We start from the raw sequence: 18,734 nt of genomic DNA on the forward strand, positions 1-18,734 counted from the left end.
GAGAGGGTATGTGGGGAACCCCCAAAATAAAAAAATAAAAATGTGAAGTAAACTTTAGAAGTAATTACTTTGTAGAAAATTGCCACTAAGTAATTACTGTTGATGAAATTACATGGAACCGTATTTACGCATACATTCCATAAAACCCCTCTTATATTCAAATGCTAGCCTAAATGGCTTGATTGGCTTTCACTAATTCATATTTGTCAAAGTATATCCCCTTATAAACTGAAACAACCTGCTAAACCCGGATAACTTGTGCATGAACTGGATTCAAATCTCATAAAAATGTAAAATATACATATTCTTAAAGTCTCTACATCAGTTTAATTCCTTCATTAGAGTTTATTCTGAATTCTCGCCAATGGTGGATGTGTTGCTTTCTTAGACTGCTACAGTGCATATGACGATTTCCGGCTGGAATGGTTCCAGCGGATGTATGTGTGTCTAGCATTTTGTTAATTTCCTTGTGGGTGAAATTAAAAAAGGACTTGAACCTCACTGTAGGTTTGATGCTTAGTCAACTATTGCATGTCGAGCATGTTGTTTTTCAATTAGATTAATTCCAGCTCTGATGAATCAAGGATTTTCATCCTTCTCCCCAAGGGGGAGCCTCACACTTTGAGGCTAGGGAAGTAAGCCCGCTACACAAACACATCTCTAGGGGTCTGGGCAAGTGAGACTCTACTGGAAGAGGCTCACCCTTAGAGGACAAGGACTGCTGTTCCTGTGAGGAACTCCTTATACCAGCCACCATAGCAGAATGTGTGGGTCTATCAAATATGAAGAACATCATAAGATCCAGTAGCTTGGCTGAAGACAAAACTAAAATACCTCTTTATGCCAAAGGAGGAGGACCTGTATCTATAAGAAGAGATGTACATTAAACTGAGAAGAGTAGGCTGAAGAGGAAGAGCATGGCAGGGAAAGACAAAGCACAGAGAGAAGAGTGTAAGCAGTGGAAGCCACCTTACAATATGACGCTTGGAGGAGGACCGAGCCATTGAGAGCTGCGGTGCCCATAACCTTCAGACGACTTCTGAACATCAGAGAGAAACACTGGATGCCTGGCGTTTCCAAACAAATAGAAGCCGAGGAGAAGGGTATCCTTATCCTGGTGGTGGTGTGACAACAACGACTTTATGGTGGGCCATGCGCTCATTGAGAAGCGCTGAAACCACCCTGCTGGGTTGTCAATGAGACAGCCTGCGACCCACATCCAGACCCAGTCGCAACAAGAGAGAGGACCGAGGGTGGAACACTGACAACAATGAGAAGCAAAGAACAAGGAGCAGAGAAAGAGAACCCAAGCGAGTGCTGAGCCTGATATCGTTCTCCTGCATATACAGAGGCAACAGGGAGTACGGGAGAACTGGGAGGCTGCTGGGGCATTGTTATGAAGCAGAAGAAACATGTCCCTGTGAAATGGACGAGATACTAAATATAAAGCCATATAAATTGAACTCTGTTACTGTGATAAAGAGAATAACAAATAACTCTGAAAGAGAAGGTATTAAGAACTGGGACAAACACCATTGGAAGAGGGGAAAGTACCCCATGATTTAAGAAGGAAAGAGTGGTGGAAACCAGTGAGAGAAGCCTGTAAATATGACTGGGAAGTGAAATCAGGCGAACCCGACAAGAGTAGAGATAATTTAAATGAGCAACCCCAAGAGATGGGGAAGGTCAAGTCCCTACAAAGGATACCCAACCTAAGAACGCCGGGGCTACAATAGTCATAAAAAGGACTGTGGAAAAACTGTCCCAAAAGGGGAGAAACGGGTGCCCAGCCTAAGAAAGCTTGAGTTACAAGAGTCAGAAAGGCATATAAGCCTGGATAAAAGTACAAGAAAGAGTGATAGAAAGAACTTTGGAACAACTATCTTTAAAGGAGATTCAAAACCCAAGTAATTGTAAAAGGTTTACAAAATCTTGTCCAGAAGGTGGCAAGTGACTATTTGAAGATATCATACTGAACAGGACCTTTGACTAAAGAAGAGACATTGCTATAAGAGATAATCTGGAGAGGGGAGATATTCTCCTAGCATAATTTAAATTAGTTAAAATAGTGCTACAGTCAGTTAGAACTAGTTCTGGACAGTGGACTATGGCAACAAGGAATTAAGAGGCTGACTAAGTGGTGCCATAGTGGTTGCTATACACCTTTATTGACTACTAAATCAAACATGTCTATCCCTACCTCTAAGGGGATTTCACTACCTAAACTAAATAAACTAGGATGCTTGTCAGGAAGTTTGTGTGAGTCCAAACAAAAAGGCACCATCCCGTTCACAAAGGCTCTTACTCTATCACTGTCACTACAACAAAATAACATAAAGTCCAACTACTGTTCGCAATCCAGGAGAATGACTCCCTCCTCCTGGATGTAAAGCATCAAGGAACCTCTCAGATCTGTTTAAGTTCCATGCCAAGTAAAAGTTCCAATTAGAGCAAAATATCCATTCAAAGCAAAAGTTCTATTTAAAACAAAAGTTCCAGTGGGGCTAGGAGAATGACTCCCTTCTCCTAGCTGGTTGCCCATTATCTCACACAGTTCATAACACATTTTGTAGTTCCCTTAGAGCGGATATTACAATGTGTATGTTCTTCTGAACTCTAGAACCGCCCCCCACTGGGAAGATTAAGCTACTCCTTGAGTTCCTCTCGATTCCTCAGAACCACACTTTTACAATTTTCTCTACTTCTTTATGTTTCACAGTCTCATAATTTCCCAGCCCCTCCCGGACTCATGTGTGTTTCCTTTACCTCTTCTCAGAGAACTTTTCATCGGTTTGGCCAGGGGTTGCAAGCCCACACTTCTTAGCTCAACTTATCCTTTAGTAATGCTTCTCATCTCGTCTCTTTCCACCTTGGGTTGTGGTGGACTGCCTCTGTGTAGCTGTCGGACCCCTGAGTACTGCTGTGACAGATTTTGCCTCCACCAATGGTCTCTCGCTCTCTCTGAATAGTCGCCTACTGCTGTAGGCTGCAGAAAGAGGTTTCGGCACAATAGTTGGGATGGGCAACCAAATGGTCCACGCACTACAGGTCATGCCACCACCTTTCAGTCGCAAATGTATTATGACGGTTCCCAACTGACTCGCAAGACACTTCTCTGGCATCCTGCTATTTTTCCTCTCAGTCTTGGAGACGAGCCTTGCATCAGCTCTTCTTCAGGCATCAATGAGGCCTCCCTGGTCACTTAGTTCTTCCTCTGGTTCTAGTACAGCTTCCAGCTCGCCAGAACTGCACGGGCACTGCCGGACGGGTCAGAGAATGATGAAGAACACAGTCCGTCTTTGCTGTTCAGTTTAAATAGCGGGGACAGTCCCATCGTAACTTGCTTCCAATTGTTAGCAGCTGCTCTAGCTTTCGTCCCTCTCAAGTGTAGCGTCTTTGAGTGTTTCCTAATCTCAGTACCTTTGTCATGAGATGGGTTTGATATTTCACAATAGCACATAGTTTCGGAGGCGACCATATGTTGATAAGCATTGGGCGTTGTCGTCAACCAACGTGATGGGATTTCACAGGGGTTGTGCCTCCCAATTGCGTCCTTATCCGCAGGGGAAGAGTCCCTCCCCATAAGATCCTCCCGCATGTTACCACCCCTAGGGGGACTATTGGTTAGCGGCAGTGGTCGAAGTGAGTGGGAACGGTCGGGATCAGAATTCCACTACTTTGATCTTTTACTGTTAATAGTTCCACTACTTTTTCCAATCATTTTCTCCCATTCCAGAACTATTCATTGTGAAGTTAAAGCTTATTTCTCCACTTTAAACACCCAATTGCAGTTACAGCTAAACTGAAATGTGTTTAAACTCAATTGGCTGTCAAGCAGCATGGTTGCAACCCTTGTAAAATGTGATGTTTATTGCTCCCGGACAGAGTCACAGTTCCACTACTTTTTTTGGTACACTTCTACCGCTGGTTAGCAACTTCACCTCCCTTACCTCATGGAAAGAGGGTCTATGCTGGGGAGAAGTAACGCCATCTGACAGATCGTCACAGGACATATTCATTTGGGACTTCCTGATGACTAAGAAGCACCTTTAGTTATTTATATAGGCAGGCGAAACTCTCTAGCAATAGTGAAAGGTAGGCCCTTTCTTTATTATTTTAATAAACACCTGTAAAAATGTCCTTCAAGAGTCCACCACCTTCATCCAACCCACCACACAGCCCATTTGTGCCTGTTGCGGCATGCTCATTTCCATATTAATTAAATTAAAAGAGGACTTCAAAGAATGCATATTTCGTGTTACAGAAAGAGGGAAAAACATATACAAATGAGGCCTGGTCCCATCCTAGTCCAGCCCGAAATGCTTAGTGACATCCCTGCTGCATTAGACCTCAAGCAACGCCAGACATGTCCACAGATCTTCAGCAATCATTCCGTGATGCCCTGCAATAGCACATAGCCATAATGTGGCAGTCTCCCAAATCTCTTCCCTGCTCTTACAACCAGAAAACCAGCCGGTCTCTTCTATCCACCACATTGCCTTCACCTACTGGCATCAGGCTTCTTCAGCCCATGCCCCTTCAAGTGTCTCTCAAAATCTCACACAAAAGGTGGAGATGCCACTAAAATTCCATTGGCTCTGTCTACAACCCAAGACTCTGGAATCTACTCCCTGTCAACATCAGACTCGCACCCTCGCTTTTACATTTCAGGAAGGACCTCTAAATCCTCTTCTTCAAGGAATGGCTCCTTTTTAACACCTAGATCCACACACTCTCAACTCCCCACTGTACGTGAGACTGGGTGATCTGCTCTCCACTGTTTCCTCCAATGGTTGCTTGTAGATCCCTTGCTGCCAAATTGCCCACCCTCCACTTCCTCTGTTGTTAACTCTCTGTTTCCTGATTCTCTGCTTCCATCACCATGTTCTTATCCCTATGATTGTAAAGCACTGTGTTATTTCCTGAAGCTCATTTTGCACTCAATAAATACCCTTATAATAATATTAAATAATAAGCGCACACATGGAATTGTGAAACATAGAAAAAAGGAAACTGGCAGTCCTGCCACACCTTTGTTGACAGGTATTCCCCACTGCTAAGCTTTTATAATGTGTCAGTTACCTGCCTGGGAGCACACCCAAACTTAGTCATCTCACATTTGGAACCTTACTGGGTGATGCTTCGTAGCATTTGCCCTGCATTTGCTGAGGTCCAGAGAACAGCCTCTTTCTGCCATTATCGAGTACTCTTGGCCAATTCTGAGCTGATTGAGCGGCACAAGGCTAAAGGGCAGGGTGCTCACCATCTGACCCCATGCCTGTCAAATGCCACATTTGTTATGTGATGCCCACTTATTTTGATGTACCGTGCAGCATTCCAGTAAGCGATGGAACATTTTACACATAGCAAGGTTTGAAAGAGGTGGGAGCTGGAACCTTTTTAGCTGCAGTTTATGACTATGGGGAGCCTGTTTGGATTGATAATCACAGCTATTAGGCGATTCATTTGACATCCCAGGCCACCCAATGCTATACATATTTATCTATGTGCAACAGAGGTTTTTGTTAGGGGTGCTGATTACTCGGAGGGCCCTCACTGGGCGAGGACCTGGACCAATACGGGTTCTTACTAGCTAATGCCTGAAAAGGGAATAACCTGATGAATGTTCCTGGGTCTGAATCAAAGTGCAGATGGGATAGCTACTGTGCAAACCTCACAAATGAGGATGGGTGGAGTCGGTAATAACGTGGGCAATGAAGAACCAATGCAAAATAATTGCAGAAATGAAACACAATCACAATGAAGCTATGTTATGTTATGTTATGCTATGTTATGTTATGTTAAAGGATATTTACACCGTGCACTATCACCACCTGAGTGGTCCCCTGGTGCTCTGGTACATCTGACAAGCAGGAGGGTAGGGTAAGTTAGTAGAACTGAGTGGGAAAAAGCGCAAGAAATGTGTGAGGATCTGTTGCCAACTTCAGTTCGGTTTACACCGTTCGATGAGCGTAGGTGTTATTTTTCAGTCTGTAGTTGTCATGTGCTGATGTGCGGGGACATGTGTGGTTTGTTTCATTGTTGCAGTGTAGTGAAGTGGATGTGGTTTGTTTTGATGCATAGTTATGGTTGTCTTTTGCTTAGAGTTTGAGAGGTGTAAGCAGAGGGGTGAGTTTTTTAGTGGGTTAGTTAATGGTGGAACTCCATCGTCCCCCTCCGCTTTGGCCACCTGTGGCATGTGTCCTGCCAGTATCATGCATTGTGGTGTGCTAGGAGGGACTCTAACTCCTGTATTCTGTGCAGATTTGTAGATTGTCAGCAGGTCTGTTTATTGGTGATACCGCCTCCACTCCTCCACCCCCCTGTGTTCAAACTAATGGATGGCAAAACCGTTTTGTCCCCTGGCATATCCTGGTGTCCAGTCACCATCCCCTTCCCTGCCCCCTTCCAGGCGGTGGGGACCACTTCCCTGTGCCCTTGAGCTCCCTGGGCCCAGTGGTGTATCTGTTTTAGTCATCACTCTATCCCCTTCTGCTCTAATTCCTACTGTATGTGGTTGAACATAGGACGTTCCCATCTCTTTCCCTAGCCTCTGGCAGGCCCTGTGTGGGAACGGGTGCATTCGGGTCACCCTCCCACTTGGATGTCCCTCCGCCTCCTTGTACTTTGAAGTGGTCCGGTATAGTCCTCTGTCTTGCCATTTGTGTGTTCATTCCACGGATTGTGGATGTTGTTCATTCGTTTTCATCCGGTTCTGAGTTGAAGAGCCAGGTTTATAGAGTTTTTAAATTTTAGATGGTCCTTCATGTTTCGTATTTCACTTGGGAGGGAGTTCCACATTTTAGCAGCTAGGCAAGAGAATGTTGATCCACCAAGTTTTTTCCTTGTCTATGGTTTAAGTTCCAGGCAGATTTTGTTGCTGGATCTGAGTATTCTGGTTGGATGTTGATTTTCTTTTGTAAGAATTCTGTTCCTTGGCCATGGATTGCCCTGTGTGTTATGCACATTGATTTGAATGTGATTCGTTTTTTGACTGACAGCCAATGTAGCATCTTTAGCTCTGGAGTGATGTGGTCCCTGTGTGAGAGTTTGAGTAGAAGTCTGGTCATTGCGTTCTGTATATGTTGCAGTTTCTTAAGTAGATAATCCGGCATTCTGAGATAAAGGCCCTTGGCGTAGTCTATCCTGGACATGATGAGGGAGATCATGGCCAGTGTTTTGTGCGTGAAGGAGAGGAATGGTAGAATCTTTTCGATTGTGTGCAGGTGGAAGAAGCATTTCTTAATTGTTGCGTATATTCTAGGGTAAGCTTGTTGTCCTTTAGGATTCCAAGGTGTTTGACTATTTCGGATGGTATGGGCTTTGTTCCTAGTTCTGTGAACCATGGGATGTATTGGTTGCTTTCCTGGTTTTGCATATAATTATGATTTCTGACTTGCCCGGGTTGATTTAGAGACTGGCTGTCTTCATCCATTCGCATACATCTTTGAGACAGTCTACTAGTGTTGTGTTTTCCTCTTGTACCTCTTGGATTTTGTATATGATTTGGGTGTCATCTGCTTATTTGTAGCACGCAAGGCTGTGCCTTTTCATGAGGTTGACTAGTTGAGCAATGTAGATGTTGAAAAGGAGTGGGGATAGGGAGGATCCTTGTGTTTCTCCACAGGTTGTGTCCCACGTCACAGATTTGAATGGTTTTATCCATACTGTATCTGTTCTTTCAGATAGGAAAGATTGTATCCAGAATGGCGCTATGTTGATGATCCCTATTTCTTCCAGTCTTTTGATGAGGATGTTGTGGCTGACTGTGTGGAATGCTGTGGAGAGGTCACGTAATATCAGCGCTGAGTTTGTGTATGAATCTGCGTTGGTCTTTCGGTCATCCCAGATAGAGAGACGTGCTGTCTCTGTCCCTCTCATGAGTCTGAAGCCAACATGCGCGTGGTCCAGTAAATGTTTATTCGTAGACATAGGTCTCTAGCAGTTTTGCTGGATAGGGAATGTTTGATATTGGTCTGTAGATAGAGAGGTCTTCCACATTGCCTGTAGTATCCTTGAGGAGTGGTTTGATGTACGCAGATACGAAGGCCTGTGGCACTCTCCCCATTGAGAAAGATTGGTTTTAGAGCTTTCTGTGGTATTCCAATTGCATGCCCTGTGTGAGGTTTGATGTATAGATGTCTCGTGGGCAGGGGTCCATTGGCGAGCATGCTTTGTTGCTATGTTTCACCAGCTTGACGAATCTCTCTCCTTTGCAGCGTGTTCTCTGGTGCCAGGGTAGGTGGGGCGTGGTGCATGGTCCGGTTGATTGGTCTGCTTTGTTAATATCTTATGTATGTCAGTGATTTTATTTTTAAAGTGGTCTGCGAGGTCGTCGCATAGTTTTTGTGTAGGTACCGGTGTGTTGTTGCATCCAGGTGGGTTTCTTATCTCATTTACGATCTCCTTTTTTGCATGCTTGGATTTGTTTTTGCTAGTTTATTATTTTTACCTGGTTGTAGGTTTTCCTCCATTCTAGTTCAAGTCTCTGTTTTCTTTTCATTTTATTGAGGTGAGTTGTAAACCATCTTGCCACTGCTTTCTTTTGTGATGGGATAAAGGGTTTTTCCGGGCAGATGCTGTCTTTTGCTTCAGCGATCCATTTCTGGAATAGGTCTGCTTTTTCGTATGGGTCGTTTCCGTCCAGGTTTGCGGTTGATGGTTTCGAGGATTCCAGTTGTTCTTTTAAGTTGCTACTTCTGATGGTTTTCCAATTTCTTTTCCAGATTCCACAGTATTAGTATTGGTGGTGCAGTTGAGATCAGTTTTCTGTTGGGAAAGATTGCGTTGAGAGTCTGTCCTGCTATTTGTGTCGCTCCTTTAACCATCTGGTGTAGTTTCATTATCTCGAGCTGCTTCATTAGTGATTTTTATGAGTTTGCGGTCTCTTCTTCAAACCATATGTTGAAGTGCCTAAGGATTATCAGGTGATCGTGTTTGATGGCCAGGTTCGTGATGGCTTCTATGAAGTTGTCTACGAAGGTTGCGCTGTAGGTCAGTGGTCTATAGATGAGTATGAATGTGAGGTTTGTTTTTGAGTTCGCTGTCAGGTGAAGGATTGGGGATTCGCAGTTTCTGATGTTCAGCGGGTCATATGCCTTTATTTTCAGGTTTTCTTTGTAGACTACTCCAAGGTCCTCCTCCTCTTTTTCCTTTTCTGTTTACCTGTGTGCATGAGAGGTTGTTGGATAGACAGCTGTGTAGTGTGACTTTGTAGTTGTCATCTAGCCAGGTTTCTGTGATGAATAAGATGTCTATTCCACTGCCGTAGAGTAGATTGTAGGACGCTGTAGCATGCTTTGACATTGATCTTGCATTGATCAGATTGCTGTGTATTTTTTTAACAGTGCTATGCTTTGTTCTTGGTTTCAATTTATGGTGGTCTTGTTGGCAGGTTTCAATGTTGCTCTCAGGATGTGAGGTGTGTTCCGTAGGGTCTGTTTCATTATTGAGTAGATCTGCTAGGTTTCGTTTTGGGTTCCTGACTTCTTCTGGTTCCTCTTCCGTATCTTGTTGCAGTTGCTGTTGGTGCCCTAGAGTTGTGATGATATATTGAGTGAGGGCGTTGTTTTCCCTCCTGTTTTTTCCGGATGTTTCAGGTCTTTTCCTGTGCGGTACTGGTATTTTGTTGGAGCGTCTAGCATAATTGAGAATGAATGCACGCATAAGAATGACTACAGACTACAGGCAATGATTACTGACACCAGGGATGCTACTAAGAACTTCATTTTTGTATAAACGAATTTGTAGAATACAATGGGGTTCATTACGAGTTTTCCAGTATGCAGTAAAAGTGCTGGTAATTTCTGGTAAAACCGGCACTTTTACCGTTTCTGAACAATTACAAGTTGGCTGTAACACCGTTGCCTGGTACAACCACCTCTGGAAATACCTGTGCCGGAAATACCAGCGATGGAATTTACGATGGGCCAGACACCAGCACCGGTATTGCCAGCACAAAAGTATAACTGGCCGATCACGGTTTGGGAAATAGGAGTAGTACAGGTGTTTGTAGCCAGTAATATCGGCAAAACCAAGGCAGAGATACCTACACCTCATAGCAGGCAGTACATGCACACAGGTGATGGAAATGAGGCCACAGGTGTAACCATTCCATCCAGGAGCACCCAATGCACCCAGGAAGAGTACAAAAGGGCAACACCTACCACAAAACAGTTCCCTACATAACCATGCTGCCACTCATCACAGTGTAGATGGACATGGAGCTGCTCCAGGCCAACCTAGAGTTGCAGGGGCTGGAGGACCAACAGAGGCAACAAGAGGGATTGGAGAGGAGGAGGAGAAGGAGAATGCTGGTGATGAGGAGACTCCATGTAATGCCTGAAGCTATACCCACATGAAAGGGCCACTCCACAGGCCCTCACAGACACACAAATCCTGTCCCTGTACCGCCTTAACAGGGAGACGATTACAGAACTTCTCACCCACATCCAGGAGGACGTAGGGGCAGGAACGGCATCAGGACAGCCATACCATTGCTGGTCAAGCTGGTGTCGGTCTTGCACTTCTTGGCCACGGGCACATTCCAGCACTCAGTGAGCCATCTGCATGCATTTCGCAGCGTGCCATATCCAGAGTACACGGTCAGGTGCTGGAGGCACTCTTGTGCCATGTGGGCCAGCACATTGCCCTCCTGACCACCCACTAACAGGTGAATGCCAACAAGGCATGGTTCTATGCAAATGCAGGCATGCACAATGCGGTGTGTAAGGGGTCAAGAGTCGGACACAGTGGCATATTTAGTTTTAGTTAAAGACTTGTTTTTCTCAAAACAATAAGAGGGTTGGGGGAAATCCTACCTATCCCTACTTTTATGAGAGGTTTCCCCTGCCTCAACAAAACTAAGGAATGTCTGAGACTGGATGTTAAACAAAACAAAAGTATCCTCTGTCCTGTCTCCAAACCCTAAACTGACCCTTACATTCTAAATTTACTATAAAGTGTACAAGGGAATTCACATAAGCCATATCTCTGAGATTTTTTTCAGAGTTGCAAATAAAGACGGTTGAAAAGTGGGAAAATGAAAAAGAATAGCAAAGTTCCACCAGGGAAGGGGCTTTCCCTTCACCCAGATTTCTTCTGGTAATCAAAAGGTTATTCAATCATAGTTCTGGTTTACTCTTTCATGCTTTGTATTTCCAAAAAGGATTACAATAATTTAATTCTTCAATGGTGTACTCCCCAGCCAAAATATTGCCTTTTCAGACAGTTCAAGTTTACTTTCTTTCTCACTCACGGTTTACCCTCCTGCCAGGATAACACTGTTTCCATAAATGAATGTTTGCTTTCTCTTTCACTGCTGGTTTACTCTCCTGCCAGGATAACACTATTTATTTCAGTATTTTCCTCACTTCTGTAGGTGTGAGACTAGCCTAAACATTTGCCTGGTTCACTATTCTGCCAGGGCTTTTATTCTCTCTAATTATTCTGATTGTGATCCACAATTTAAGCTCATCCAATATTGGGTTGCCAAAGAGCAGAACATTTTTTTTTGGCTTACCGGTCCTAGTCATCATAATTGCTCTATTGCTCTTCCTCGTCCCAGTACTAAAAGTGGGGTGGGGGGATGATACTGTGTTTGTCGGGGAATATCTATATGTTCTTCATCTATATCACAATAGACCATATAGATATGTTGTGTAGGTGCATGGTTGGCATTGGATATTGTGGTGACTTGGTCCTTTTGGTCAGTTGCTTACTTATCCCTCTGGAGCTTGTCTCCTCCCACATGGTGCTCCCGCAGATATCCACCCTCACAGTCAGTGTTAGGTAGCTTCTGCCTTTCTCTGGTGTGATGCATCCGATGGTATCATCACTTCTTTCCCAGCGGTGACCTCCTCCTAAGTGGCAAGGGGATGGCAGCCGCTACCTGATCCTGACCCTGAGGGAGGCTATATGAGGGAGGATCACGTGAGGGGAGACAACTTCCGGGAGGGGGTGATGGTATCAGCGGGTCAGACATGGTATCCCTCTTTACCCTTACAGGATTAACCTCCCATTTACAACCCTCTAATGACCTATGGTAATACCTCCCCTTCTCCCTCCATGGAGAGTATTGAATCCCTTTTGTTTTGACCTAAAGGCCAACGCTCAAACACAGACTTGCCTTGTAAAACTGCTAAAACCATCTGTCATACCTTCACTTTCCAATCCTCCCTAACTGGCTTGCCATCAAAACCCATTATGAAAATTCATCCAACGTTTTCCTGAAAGTTGCCAAAAAGGGACTACTGTTCCTGTTCCTATAAATACCACAACATTGTGACAAGGAGGAGGAGTGGAGGAGTGCAGAGCAAGAGAAGACCCAAGCACAGGCAGTGCTCCTGTCACTGGGATCACACACCTGTGCCTGGGACATTTAAATCAGGACTGCCAGAATCTCAGGGCTGCTCCTCTCTGTGCAAACGTTGGGCTGGAAGAAGGTCAGTGGAGCCAACCTGCTCAGGAGTTCAGAAGCAGAAGGCTTAAGACACAGCAGGAATTCCAGAAGTCAATGCAGGACTCCTGGGCATTCGCTAGTGTTGGAAAGCAATAGTTCACCTAGCAGAAACCCAATTGAAGCAGGTGAGCCCAGCTGGAGCCACGGGAAGCAGGGACGCAGAAGGAAAACAGTCTCGAGGAAGAAAGCACTCGAAAACTGTTACCAGCGGGCTGCAAAAGGAATAGGGAACACCCTTGAAGAGCCGGTGTGCCCACGCTGGGACAAAGAGAACAATGGGGCATATCAGCAGCCACGCCAAATTCAAATAATTACACATAACGGAACTGATAGAGAAAGAGAGCGTTTACGAAACCAGAGAGAGAGAAAGTGAAAGTGCATTTTCTAATGAAGGGAGACTTTGAAGTTTACGAGTATGTGCTGCATATGCATGTAACAATCGCTAACTATGACTATGTGCCACATGTGCATGATATGATATGATATGATTGGTTATTTATAACACGCTTAATACCCAGAGGTTTCTAAGCGCAAACCTGGGGATCGAACCTGTGTTGCTCCGTGTCGTCTTGCTTGCAAGGCGAACACGTTGCCCCTGAGCTTTCCTCCCTAGACGAGGTGTAAGAAACGGTACGTAAAATATATCAGACAGAGTGCATTGTTCAATAAGCCTAACGTAACAAACTATCAAGAAGGGAAGTTTGAGCAAAGGCACACAAGTAGAAAGTCCTGGAAGGAGAGTATACCAGGCAATCACAAAGAGGTGATCACAAAAAAGCCTGGCAGGAGATTTTACAAGGTAGTTACAGGTGTCTGCTTACAAGAAGCACTGGGAGGAGAGAATACCAGGCAATTGCAAGAGTGTGATTCCAGGAAGCCTGGCAGAAGAGTAAACCAGACAAGTGCAAGGGAACAAAGGAAGTTCCGGTAGGGAAACATACCAGGCAAGGACAAATTGAGGAGTATTTTAGGAATAGCCAGAAAGGCAAGATTTGGTCCAAGTGACTAAGGAGCAAAACCCCAGCAGGAGAGAATGCCAGGTATCCTGACAAAACGAAGAACACATTTGTATATGATTTTGTTATTGATGAGGAAGTAAACCCAAAGAACAAAAGAAAACCTGGCAGGGGAGTATACCAGGTATCTCAAGTACATAAAGATAAAAAGCCAAACTGTTTGTGAACTACTTTGGGGTAAATTAAAGAAACGAAAGAGGAGTCCTGAGAAGGCAATATCAGGGTGACCCAAGGCCACAGAATTCAGAGGAGAAGGGAACAAGAACCTTGAGAAGGACTAGGAACCTACCTCTGTAATAGAGGTTTAAAGACTTTTTGTATGGAAGCTCATATCTAAGAAAGCATAAAGTTTCAAGTCGACACCAATATCCAAAAGGGAGAGAGGAAGAGAGTCACCCTCCAGAGCAAAGATACTTAAGAAGCTTATGTTTTGGAAAGGTTGTGTTATATATCAAGAGGAACCCAAAAATTGCTAATTTTCTTGAATAGAAAGGAGAGTGAAGCCGACTCCAGGGGAAGAGAAGCACCCTCTGGAGCAAGTAGCCATTTCCTTGAGAGACTTTTTGTTGGAGTTATCTATTTATTTACCTGTTTGAACATTTCAAGAACACTGAAGGCCAAAGACATTTTCCTTTTCACCTTAGAGTTCATTTCTTTTGGATGTGAGGGTCAGAATAGTACTTTGGACACACAACTGTTTTGTGTTGGGCATTCTGACAATGACAGATCCTTAGTTTTGGGTTTAGGTACGGTAACACCTCTAGTGCAGGGGCAGTGAGGCATTTTCCCAACCCCTTTTTATTTCTCAATAAAAGTCTTTCTCCAAAACCACATCCAGCCTGTGTCTGAGTTTCATTCCTGACTTCTCACACTGGCCACGTAAGAGAAGCTTCCCTCCGGAGGATTTGTTACAATAGTGCTAGATTCATAAAAGGTGGCAGCCCTGGATTGTACACATGTTGGGCTGGTGGCCCCCCTGGCCTCAAAGAAGGTCTTCGGGAACAGGAAGCGATTCCGTTCACTTAATGTCCAGGTCACCTGTGATGCCGACCTCACCATCTCCCACTGCTGTACTAGATTCCCAGGATAAACCCATGATGCAATGATCCTGTGGAACAGCACACTGCCGGCATGCATGGAGGGGCACAGAGGGCAACGGACATGGATGTTGGATGAGTACATATCCAATCTCACTTACCTTGTTGTACTAATGACATGAAAATGGGGGTGGCAGGCAAATGTTGTGATTGCATGTCCAGACAAGGCCCTGTACTTGCAGCACCCACCAGCACACCACACAAATGAGAGGCTGGGAGTACATGACTGGAGATGCAGCAGTCACTGGCCAGGCAATGCAACTGCATAAGGACAGCTAGACACAATGCACTACACCTCACATCCCACAGCATGCAGAGGCAGCAATATGGTGGGCTGGGCCTCTTAGGGTGTTCAAAGTATGTCTAGGGGCACCCGCAATAGCCATGGTATAAGGGTGAAGCTGACATTGGACAACAAGAACAATGACCGAGGTTGACATCCATTCACAGAAAAACCACATAGTACAATGCTACACAAATAGCTCAGTTGCCCCAAACACACTCAGTTGCCCTGGATATTGTAATGAACCCATGGTGGCAACAGTAAAGACAGACACAAGTGGTCACAGTTAAATGGTGTTTATTAAACTATATAGGTAGGTTGGAAAAACGCCTAATCTAAACCTAAATCTAAGATGGGAGCAAGCTACAACCATCAAATAATAATAAGGCAGTCCTTGTGGTGTCTTGTAAAAAAAAGGGCTTATACTAAAAATTTTAAATATTGCCAATCCTTACAACTAAATACAAAAAGACTGTAGGATAGGGTTCATAAGAAATAAAGAAGTGTTCACAAAATCATAAGTCAGAATGTGGTAGCCGTGGGTCTCCCTTCCCACGTTTTGGGCACAGGACAAGGCGGGACATCTGAGCACTGCACACTCTCGAGCTTTCCCAGTACGAGACTACAGTTCCATTCTCAGGTATCAGGATCTTCGGTGGTTAAGTCTCTTTTTTTATACAAAAATGTCTCTTGCTTCGAGGACCTGATCTGTTAAAAATAACCAAACAAAAAATTCCTTTCCGTATGTACGTTGGGTGATGAATTTTCACCCCTGGATCCCCCTCTTCAGGGTCAGACCCTTCTCGGATGTTGGCCTCCCTCCTTTGGGTTCACTATGGCTTTTTCCTAAACAATTTCACCTGTTGCATACACAAATTTGAATGTCCATTTAGACAATCCACTGTGGACATCCCTCTGTCGGGTTCACTCTTGTCAACACAATGGGCCTCATTACGAGGTTGGAGGTAGCCCTACCTCAAACTCGCATCCGGGTCTGGCACCCATGAATGGACAATTACCAGGCTATTCCGGCCCAGCCGGACCCGGTAATTGCCCTTTTGCCGGTGCTGGGCCCGGTACATCCCCATTCCCATTGAGCCCTATTGGGAATGGGAGGGTGGTAGCACCGGTACGATTAATAATGGTACCGGTGCTAGCATCATGTCTGTTCGCAGGTGCCGGTACGGCCACCAGGTCAGACCTGGTGGCTGCAAGGGCACCCGCGAACAGAACTCTTAGTATGGCAGTACAGTAGCAACGGTGCCGGTAGAGATACCAGCGCCATTGTTGCCTTACCGCCATACATGTAATGAGGCCCAATGTCCATTGGGACATCATGCGTTGCTCCGTTCTGCAGGCATCACTCTGTTGGGTTCACGTTTGCCAGACCCACAGTTCGTTCTACTTTCTCACTGTGCAGGATTCACTTCCCTTTGTCTTCCAATTACTTGTCGATCAAAGTCTTTCGAGTGTACAGGGGGTTTGCTAGACCCCTGTATGACCACTTTGACCTTTTCCTTGCGGCTCTCCTAAGGCCTTCTGGTATCAGTAGTTTCAACAATAGGGGATTTAACCAGAGTCTCTCAAGTGAGCACCCACATGGTGTCGGACCCCTCTGCAACTGGTTTTTCCCTGAGGTGTTAACAGTGCTTTAATTTTCCCTTAACTTGCCATTCGCAAATTTCGTTCAACACAGAGCGGTTTCTTATCGATTCTTCTTTCGACTCACCGGCTTTGATGAAACGCTTGGCTTTTCTTGTCTTTGAAGTCAAAGACGGTACCACAGTAGCAAGCATCTCTCCCTGTCCTGGTTATCAGTGTAGGTGGGTTCTGTGTGCCTTTGACTTCTGCTGCAAAACACGTTGGCTATTTGCAGTCTTATGATTCCTTTCACGGAGGCTTCGTGGGTCTTGCTCGAAAAGGGCAAGGTTGCTTCCCTCCTTGTGTCAGGAATCGAGGGTGGAAGCTGTGGGATCGATGGACGCTCTAGTCCTCACCCATCATGGCTGCCTCCACTATAAATCTAGGCCCCGCCTCCAGCTCGGCGCGTTGTATCTGTGTATTGCCTACACTTCTACCAGCGCTCAGAGTTGCTCGTAACTTTCTTTCCGAGTTTTCCTTCACGCTCTCGTTTTCGGCGTGAGCTTGTTTTTTCTCCTTCTGTCCGCTCTCTGTTTTTGTCTATGTGGTTTTCGTAACCGACTATCTGAATTCTGCCTTTCTCTGCTCGCGATCCCTTTCGCGCTCCGCTCCTTGCTTACCTCTCTGTTTACTTTTTCTCCGCTTGCGAACCCTTCGCACTCTGCTCCTCGCTCGGCCTTCCTGATACCTTTTTCTCCGCTCGCGATCCCTTTCGAGCTCCGCTCCTTGCTTACCTTTCTGTTTACTTTTTCCCCGCTTGCGAAACCCTTCGCACTCTGCTCCTCGCTCTGCCTTCCTGAAACCTTTCTTTGCTCGCAATCCCTTTCGCGTTCCGCTTCTCTCTTAGCCTTCCAGTTAACCAGTTCTCTGCCAGCAAAACCTTTCGCACTCTACTTCTCGTTGTTACCTTCCTGTGCCTTATACCGCTTGCGGCTCCTATCAGTTTATGTATCCGAGGCATCTGGCACTCCAGACATTCTACAGTGTCCTGACTTTGGAGAAAGCCCTCGCTTTTCGATCCATAATTCCTGAATCTTCATCATTTCAGCCTGGGAGTACCTGCCTTATACCTTGCCTTAGGAACCACTCCTTACCTTGCCTGCAGATCTTCATTCAAGGGTTTTTTCTGCCGTTCCGGCTTTTTCCCTTGGGCACCGAGGCTGGCCCACTGGGAGCCCCCACGGCAGGTTTCCACTACTGCCAAGGTGGCCTCCGGAGGGGCCAGACCTTACTTGCACGATAAGAAGGTTAGAAAACCTAAGGATCTTATCTCTACCAAGAAAAAGGAACGTCCCGGAATCCGGACTACGGTAAAGGACTCAGTATCAGAAGATTTAGGTGAGGAGAAGGGGGAGGTGGAGCCGAAGTCTGACAGCATACAACGCCCAACTACAATCATGGCATCCTTGGAACAATACCAGGAACTCGTAGCGGCTATACAGAACCTGACAGCTGAAGTACAATCCCTAAGGGCTGAAAACATAGTCCTTCGCCAACAAGTAGTATTGCGTCGAGATGACTACGGAGACCTACCCACGATGCCTCTCTCATTCGGCAAGTATGATGGTCATCCAGGAGGTCTCAAGGATTTCCTGGACGCCTGTAAAGTATACTTCACATTCAGGCCTCATGCATATGAGACTAGCCGTGCCAAGGTCGGATTCATAATTGCCAATCTCTCTGGAAATGCCTTATCATGGGCAACTCCACTGGTCTCCAATGATGATCCATCCCTGAATGTCTACGATCAGTTTGTGACAGCCTTTAAGGATAGATTTGATAGACCTGAGGTTCTATACTCCTCATTAGAAGCCATTCTTGATGTCCGTCAAGGAAATACAGACGTGCAAACATATATCTCACGCTTCCTCAGACTGGCTGCAGAGGCGGCTATGGTGGTGACTGGGGAAGGCCCCGAAGCTCCTGGCTCCTTAATCGTAGCAACAGTTCCGACCCAATACCATGAATACACCGAAGTCTTTCTGGATACTCTCCCCAAGCAGCTACCCCCACACCGGGCAGAGGACTGCTCTATCGACCTGGTGCCTGATTCTATTGTGCCTTTCGGAAGGATGTATCCCCTGTCCATTCCGGAACGAAGGGCCCTCAGAGAATATCTGGATGCTAATTTAAAGAACGGGCTGATTCAGGAATCAAAGTCATCCTGCGGTGCATCATTGTTTTTTATCCCCAAGAAGGATTCGGATGAGTTGCGCCCATGCATAGACTTCAGAGGC

This window comes from Ambystoma mexicanum, chromosome 6p (assembly GCF_040938575.1).
Source record: "Ambystoma mexicanum isolate Mex_15411 chromosome 6p, UKY_AmexF1_1, whole genome shotgun sequence".
Lineage (NCBI taxonomy): Eukaryota > Metazoa > Chordata > Amphibia > Caudata > Ambystomatidae > Ambystoma > Ambystoma mexicanum.